Genomic DNA, 8,776 nt, shown 5'->3' on the forward strand with positions numbered 1-8,776 from the left:
CTCTCCCCACGGACTAGCTATGAGCAGGAGACACAACCTCCTCTCTTGTGTGTTTCAGCTTCTTTTCCTGCTCTTCCCATCCCTTAAATTCTATTCCTGGGGATAGAGACAGGGACACCCATAACCTCTCTCCTAAGCCTCCTCATAATCCAGGGTGCCAAGTCCAGACTCCCGACAACTGGTAAGGCCAGCGACCTGGAAGCTCATCACAGCAGGCGATGTGTGAGGGTAGGACAGTAGACATGAGTATTTATCTGTGTAAGGCAGGACTGCCACCATGGGAGGGTGTGGGGAGCCACAGGGCTCTGGGGTGTGTCTGAAAGTGGGAGCAGAAAGGTTCAGGAAGCCAAACACATGGGTTTATTTATCGTAGAAATCCACGTGGTCTCCAGACTTGAACACCTCCTTTTGCAGCAAGCTCAGCCGTTTTTGGGCTGACACCCTGCAATCCACCAGCTCTCCCTTTGCCTTCAGCTCCTGCAGCCTTTTCGCATGTCTGGGTCCATGGAGGTCTACCGGGCTAACCGCTGGGGCACGTCTGTGTCGGGAGCACCTGGGGCCTAGTTCGGCACCCTCACTTTAGGTTCATCCGACGCCAGGACCTGGAACAGTATGTTAGCAGCAGCCTTTCCCGCACAGTACAGCGCCCAGTCTTTGAAGGGCTGCAGGGCACAGAGGGTTGACATGTTAACCACAGTTCTGTTGAGGCCAAGACTGGTTGGGAAGGCCTTCAGGACGCTGCAAGTCCGGCAGAGAGAGCATGGAGGTCAAGTTCAGCGCCCAGTCTTTGTTCACTTGAGTGGAGTCACCCAGGTCCACGAAGCCTTTGGACACATCCCCAGGAGAGCCCGCGTTGTTGATGAACAGCAGTCGCTGCAGCCCCGCGGCCCTGGGGAGCTGACGCAGGGCACCAAGCAGCGGACTGCAAGCCAGCCTCGGCGCCCAGGTCTGCGCACACCCGCACCACGTGCAAGCCAGACCGCCTGGCGCCCAGCTCGGCCTCCAGCTGCCACAGCGCATCGTCGTTGCGGGTGTTTAGGACCAGTACGGAGCTCGGCGACAGCAGCGAGGCCAGGAGGCCAGGGTCAGCACAAACACAGCACGTCCTAGGCCGCCCTCCATGCCGCAGTCCTCCCGGCTGGACTCGGACCCTCCCTTCTAGTACTCTGTGAGCCTCCTGATCATGAACTAAGTCCCTGATAAAGGGGGAAGGAGCCGCCAAGGCTGGATAAGGTTTTGTCTTCAACTGTGAGCAGAAATATTTGATATTTCGGGCTTTAGTCATTTTCGGAGACTCCAGCTCCTTGCTCAATTTTTAGAATCCTTTTGTTTTTCTTTTCTTTTCTTTTTTTTTTTTTTTTGAGACAGAGTCTCCATCTTGTAGCCCAGCCTGGAGTGCAATGGCGCGGATCTCGGCTCACTGCAACCTTCGCCTCCTGGGTTCAAGCAATTCTCCTGCCTCAGCCTCCTGAATAGCTGGGATTACAGGCGCGTGCCACCACACCTGGCTAATTTTTGTATTTTTACTAGAAACGGGGTTTCACCATGTTGATCAGGCTGGTCTCGAACTTCTGACCTCAGGTGATCCGCCCACCTCGGCCTCCGAAGGTGCTAGGATTACAGACGTGAGCCACTGTGCCCGGCCAGGGCAATCCTTATTGTGCTTTCTTTAGAGATGGAAAGAATGCCCCCCTCTTTCCTTGTCTTTTATCTTAGCTCTTAGTAGGTGCCTTAAAAATGCTAGTTTTATCTCCCATCTCCATGCCCCACCAAAAGGGCTAGGTTTGAATTTCACTTCAAAAGTAAGAGTCAAACGAATGCTGATAGCAGCTTTACTCATAATAGTCAAAGATTAGAAGCAACCAAAGTTTTACTTTGGTGAATGGATAAACTGTGCTCGTGGCCTAGCCACACAATAGACTACTCAACAAGAAAAAGGAATGAACTATCAAAGCACACAGCAACACGTGTGAATCTCGACGACATTATACTGAGTGAAAGAAGTCACACACGGAAGAGTTCATACCATATGATTCTACTTATATGAAATGTTAAGAAAAATTTAATCTAGAGTGACAGACAACCGACCAGTGGTTGCCAGGGGCTAGGGTTGTGAGTGGGGATAGACAAGCACAAAGGAATGGTTTTGTTTTTGCTTTGTTTTGTGATGGTGTCTCGCTCTGTCACCCAGGCTGGAGTGCAGTGGTGCAATCTTGGCTCACTGCAACCCCTGCCTCCTGGATTCAAGCTATTCTTGTGCCTCAGCCTCCCAAGTAGCTGGGATTACAGATGTGTACCACCACACCCAGCTGATTTTTGTATTCTTAGTAGAGACGAGGGTTCTCCACGTTGGCCAGGCTGATCTCGAACTCCTGACGTCAAGTGATCCACCTGCTTGGGCCTCCCAAAGTGCTGATATTACAGGCGTAGCCACCATACCTGGCCGTTTTTGTTTAATTTAAAATTTTTTTTCAATTTCACTCTGAGCAAAGCATGTTGACACAAAGGAATCTTTTTGGATAATGGAAATGTTTTATATCTTGATTATGGTGGTGGTTACATGGGTGTATTGCTTTGTCAAAAACCCATGGATGTGTACACTTAAAATGAGTTCGTGTTATTGTATGTAAACTATACCTCAATGAACTTTGTTAGAAGAAAGAAGAATCAAGATAAAATGACAATACAGTTAAACCATACTTGACAGTTTCCGGTAATGGTGTTTTTTCTTTTTTATCCATCCTCTAAGGAAACAGTAATGACAAGAAAAACCTTTGCTGTACAGATATTCCAGTAAGGAGCATTGGCCACTCCTTGGAGTGAGGAGGAGTTGTAGAATGTTCTGCTTTCATGGTTTGGGAAGGAGAACATCTGCTGTGTCCCATCAGCTTTGTTCCTTTGTTCCAAAGGGTGTGGGGTGTGTTCTGTTACTTTATAAAGCTTGCTCAAGTTCTGCCTATCTTCTTTCACTACCTCACTTCCCCCTTTCGTTGTCTTCCTTTCTTTGTAATTCTTTGCCTGCCAAGTTCTATGAAGTTCTGAATCACAGAGAAGCAGGTCACCTCACATTCATCTGAAAATCCAGCTTTAAACAGGAAAAGTAAGCAGGAAATTTTCAGGCAATCGTCTTGACCAAGTTGAAGTTCTGCTTTTTACTCTTTTCTCACCATCTGGATTTCTTTGAATAATTAAGGTTAATTTTTTTATCACTCTCCTTGTCTGGCCCAGTGAAGAAACATGGTGAGTTTCTGAGAGTTTGGAGCTTGTACATCAGAAAAATAATGTTTACAAAATATGTAAATACTTTGGAATCAGTTGTATTAAACAAATTTTTAAAAGAAATTATAATTTTTTTCTTTCTTTTTGAATCTCGCTCTGTCACCGGGCTGGAGTGCACTGGCGCCATCTCAGCTCACTGCAACCTCCAACTCCCTGGTTCAAGTGATTCTCCTACCTCAGTCTCCCGAGTAGCTGGCACTACAGGCACGTGCCACCACGCCCAGCTAATTTTTGTATTTTTGGTAGAGACAGGGTTTCACCATGTGAGCCAGGATGGTCTCGATCTCCTGACCTTGTGATCCGTCCGCCTTGGCATCCCAAAGTGCTGGAATTACAGGCGTGAGCCACCGCGCCCAACCAAGGAATTATAAGAAATTTTCGTCAGCAAAAGATTGAAACAATGCAGAACTTTATAAAGTATGAAAACTGCCATGCTCAGAAATAACCATCTTAAGTTTTTGATGAGTACCTTTCTTATTTATTCTCTATATGTTTGTCTTATGTCTTAAACATAAATATGCCGTACTACAGGTACTGTTCTGCAACTTGCTTTTTTCAAATGCCAATATTCTTTTTTTTTTTTTTTTTTTTTTGAGATGGAGTCTTGCTCTGTCGCCCAGGCTGGAGTGCAGTGGCGCGATTTCGGCTCACTGTAAGCGCCGTATCCCAGGTTCACGTCCTTTTCCTGCCTCAGCCTCCCAAGTACTACAGGTGCCTGCCACCATGCCCGGCAAATTTTTTTTTTTTTTTTTTTTTTGTATTTTTAGTAGAGATGGGATTTCACCATGTTAGCCAGGACAGTCTCCATCTCCTGACCTCGTGATCTGCCTGCCTCAGCCTCCCAAAGTGTTGGGATTACAGGCGTGAGCCACAACTACCAATATTCTTAGAAGTCTTTTCACATCTGTACATATATTACGTTAAAGCATATGAAATTGTTATTTATGTCAATAGCAGTAAAACATTGGCAGTTTCATATGATTAACCTAATACATCTACTCCAATATTTTAATGGCTATATTGTATTGTAAGGTATGGTTGTAGTCTAATTTTTAACAATTCCCCTGCTGATGGGCATATAAGTTGTTTCTTCTTTATTTTGCTAAAATAAACAGAACTGCAATAAAACAGAAATATATGAATATATATGTATTTAGGTGTATATATATCTTTATATATACCTTTGCATATATATGTATGTATCTTTATATATTGTTCTTTCTATTTTTACATATATGTATCAGCATTTCTATAGAATAGATTGAGTAGACTCCTAGAAACATAACTGTGGGTCAAGGGGTTTACACATTTTACATTTTGATAATTATGACCAGTGTCCTCTAAAATGTCCCTAACAATTCATATCCCCAGAATGTCCTTTCCGCCAACACCCTCAATAATCTCATGGGTAAATTGGTTTTTGAAGCGTTTCAAAATGAGTTATTTTATTCAGCAAAAGATGTAAGAAAGACCTGCTTATGTCCAGCTCTGTGCTGGGCCTGGGAAGTAAACATGCGTGTAATTAATGTGGTCACTGCCTTCACAGTGTGTTTATTCTGATTGGTGAGACAAGACTAATGCACACACAACACAGTTGCAATGATTTCAGTGTCATACTTACCAATCATCTCTAGCAAGATTAATTAAAAATATAACAACCGCTTACACTGAGGGTCCATGGAAATCAGACAGAACTGAGTGGCACTGCGAGTTCCTTCACTTACTATGTGTATGACCCTGAGTTTCTTTATTTGTAAAATGGGGATAATAATAGTATTAGCTTGGTGCAAAAGTAATCACGGTTTTTGCCATTAATTTCAATGGCAAAACTGCGATTACTTTTGCACCAACCTAATAGTTTCTTCCTTTTTTTTTTTTTTTTTTTTTTTTTTGAGACGGAGTCTTGCTCTCTCACCCAGGCTGGAGTGCAGTGGTGTGATCTTGGCTCACTGCAACTTCCACCTCCCAGGTTCAAGCGATTCTCCTCTCCCAGCCTCCCAAGTAGCTGGGATTACAGGCACACACCACCACACCCAGCTAATTTTTTGTATCTTTACTAGAGATGGCATTTCACCATGTTGCTGAGGCTGGTCTCAAACTCCTGACCTCATGATCCGCCCACCTCAGCCTCCCAAAGTGCTGGGATTACAGGCGTGAGCCACCGTGCTTAGCCCCTAATAGTTTCTTATTGAGTGGTTGTGAAGATTAAATGTATAGTGCTTGGCACTTAGCAAGAACTCTATGGAATGTTTGCTATTGCCATTTGCCTTCACTTTGAGAGCACCTACCAGCCTCATGGGCCTATCGTTATCCCTCGTAGGATGTGGCATCAAGTACTGGATACAAATATTTCTTATGTGGTGTACCTAACCCTGAGGGGATTGGGACCATTGTTCTCCTTTTGAACATTACATTCCTACCAGTACAATCTGGTTGCTAAGGTTTCCACTCTAAAGTTATTTTGTATTTTAAAAACTTTAAGCAGTCCCTGTGCTTTCAAACAGGGGGAATGCACATTGCTCTTTCACAATGCCCTGATTCTTGGTTGAAAAAGGGCCATTTCTATTAAAATATAAAATTATATTTTAGAAAGAAGACAATAAGGGGAGACACTGTAGATACTTTTAACCAAGAATAGAATGGTGCAAAGTTAAGCCATGGAGATACCATAGCTTATCCTAACAGACAAATTCACTACATTTATTAGTAATGTTTCAGAAACTGTTTTTTTCCAGGTATGTACATTTTGTATTCACTGTGGTAGCATAAGCAGCTGGGTGGAAAAGTGCGTGGTCCATTATGCATGACCATGAAAGGACTGTAGTCCATAAATATACAGCTTCCTTCTCCAGTGCATTTAGTAAATCTGTTCCAATTAATTGCCCATTCGATGCTCAGGTGGTTGTAGCAACTGCTGCTCAATGGAAATTGTGAGAAAAGATCAGATAAATGTAAACAATGGACATTCTAACAAGAGGGCATTGTCCCTACTGGAAAATCATTAGGAGGAAGGACTTTGGTGCATGTAAATTGCTTTTGGAAAGAGGCATCTCCATCGGCTGCTAAGGATACCCTGACAACGTGGATAGGTCTGGATTGATAGGCAGCAGCAAGGAAATACTAAAAATGCCACTTAAAGGCAGGGCTGAAACCACTGCTGCTCACTCAGACCCAAGGCTTTCTGTGTTGGAAGTCCATTGGCATAATTATTTGTCATCAGTGAAGTGATTCACAGGCTATCTGAAGTAGGTTACCTGTTCTCCCCGAGACAGTCTTGACCTACTCAGCTTATTGGATTCCTTTGACTATTTCATGAAAGTTCTAGTCTTTTCCCCCAGTAAAATAGCCTTGCTCATACATACCTAGGATTTTGCTTATAATCTCTGGGGTTTCATAGATGCCCCAGAAGTACCATGGACCCTGGGTTAAGAAATCCTGCTTTGTGTTCGTTTCCTGTTTTCTTCACCCTTTACTTCTAGTGGTGTTACTGGTAGTTTTTCCTTTTCAGGATGAGTGTCTACTGACCTTCATCCCACAGAGTTGATCCTTCCTTCAAATCTGGTTCATGTTTCACCCTTTTGGAGCTCTTTGTGCTCTGAGCTCCGTGGGTGCTTGGAGTTGGTAACTCTTAATTTAGTACCTAATTGTTTCAAGGCCTACAAGATTGTGTCTACCACTAGCACAACATTTATAAATTCATTCATTCAACACATGTTGAATGAATGCCTACTATGTGCCAGACACTGTTCTCAGACACGTATTGTACTCTATGATAATCAGTATCATACAGCGTTTATATTTTCATTTATTCAACACATATTTAATGAGTGCCTACTATGTGCCAGGCACTGTTCCCAGACACTTATCGTACTGCACTATAAGTATTATACAGCATTTATACCTTCATTTATTCAACAGATATTTATTAAGTACCTACGATGTGCTAGGCACTGTTCTCAGACACTTATTGTGCTGCACTATAATTAGTATTATACAGTCAGCTTGCCAACTTCCCTGCTAGACTATGTCCATGGAGGCAAGGACCAGGTCACCCACCTTGCCACGTCTTCTTCTCCTTCTTTATTCTCACTCGTCTGTCAACGCTCAGCTCCAATACCATCCATTCTGGGATGGGTTAGGCAATCTCTTCAGAGCTCCTCTGGTGCCCCGTGCTGACCACTGTTAGAGCTCCTGCCACATTATTTTGAAGTCATCTGTTCCCATATCTCTGTCCCCTGGTGTAGTCTCCCCTGTGCCAGGGTCTTCCACCCAGTACAGAGCCCGGCAATGGGAAAACTCAGTAAATATTTGTTGAATATCTAAATTTTCTCTCACCTCCATGCCGTCAAACATGCTCTTCCCTCTGTCTGAAATACTCTTCCTTCCTTTACTATTTGTAAATTCTTGTCAATCTAAACATCACGTCCTCAGGAAAATTTTTTTGATCTATAGATGAAGTTAGGTGCCCTCACACGATGCTCCCAACATAACCTTGGACTTCCTCTAACGTTGTATTTTATTGAAACATCCTCCCTCGGTATCCTCAGGGGATTGGTTCCAGGACCCCCTCGGATAAAAAAACCTTCTGATACTCAAGTCCCTTACATAAAATGGCATAGTATTTGCCTATCACCTATCACATCCTCCTGCATACTTTATTTTTATTTTATTAAAAAATTTTTTACTCTCGTATCTAATTTTACATTTTTACCTTTAAAAAATATTTTTTTTTTTTGCCAGAATATCATTAACAGAGGGCACCTGTACACTTTAAATCATTTCTACATTACTCATAATACCTAATGTAATGGAAGTAATATGTAAATAAGTTGTTATATTATATTTTTAATTTATATTATTCTTTATTGTTGCAGTGTTGTTTTGTTGTTGTTGTTGTTTTTTCTGGCTGTTTTCAATTTGTGAGTGGTTAAATACATGAATGTGGAAACTGCGGAAATACAGCGCTGACTCTACTTCCTTGTTTGATATTTACATTCCTTGTTAGCATATCAGCTTCAGTAGGGCAGGGGTCATGGCTATTTTATTTGCCTCTGTATAGCCGGGGACTAGGATATTGTATAGTCCTTTACTACCCAAAGTATGGTTCACAGGCCAGCAGCATCTGCACACCCTATGAGTTTGCTAGCAATGCAGGCTCCCACGCTCTATCCCAGACCTACTGAATCAGAACCCGCAGGTGATTCACATATGCGTTAAGGTTTGAAAAGCAGTGGTCTAGTACAAAAGCATTCAATCAATAAATGCCGAATGAATAATGAGTTGAATTGAACAAAATGGAATCAATTTACTTTTGGCACCCCTATTGTCTAGCACAGGGCCTAGCTCAAAGTAGGCACTCAGTAGTGTTTGAGGAAGGAATATTGTCTTCCACTGTTCTGCGTGCACTGTGTTTTCTTCAACTAGCTTATAAGCCAAATGTTAGGGCCTTTCTTCTTAATCTCTATAAGTTGAAACTCCTCACTGACTGCATCGTAGA

General features: G+C 42.9%; 1 pseudogene; it reads right to left on the reverse strand.

Moving 5' to 3' along the window:
• Positions 1-359: 359 nt before the first annotated feature.
• On the reverse strand, positions 360-1,285 carry LOC105495246 (sepiapterin reductase pseudogene; annotated as a pseudogene).
• Positions 1,286-8,776: the final 7,491 nt, after the last annotated feature.

Source organism: Macaca nemestrina, chromosome 1 (genome assembly GCF_043159975.1).
Source record: "Macaca nemestrina isolate mMacNem1 chromosome 1, mMacNem.hap1, whole genome shotgun sequence".
NCBI lineage: Eukaryota > Metazoa > Chordata > Mammalia > Primates > Cercopithecidae > Macaca > Macaca nemestrina.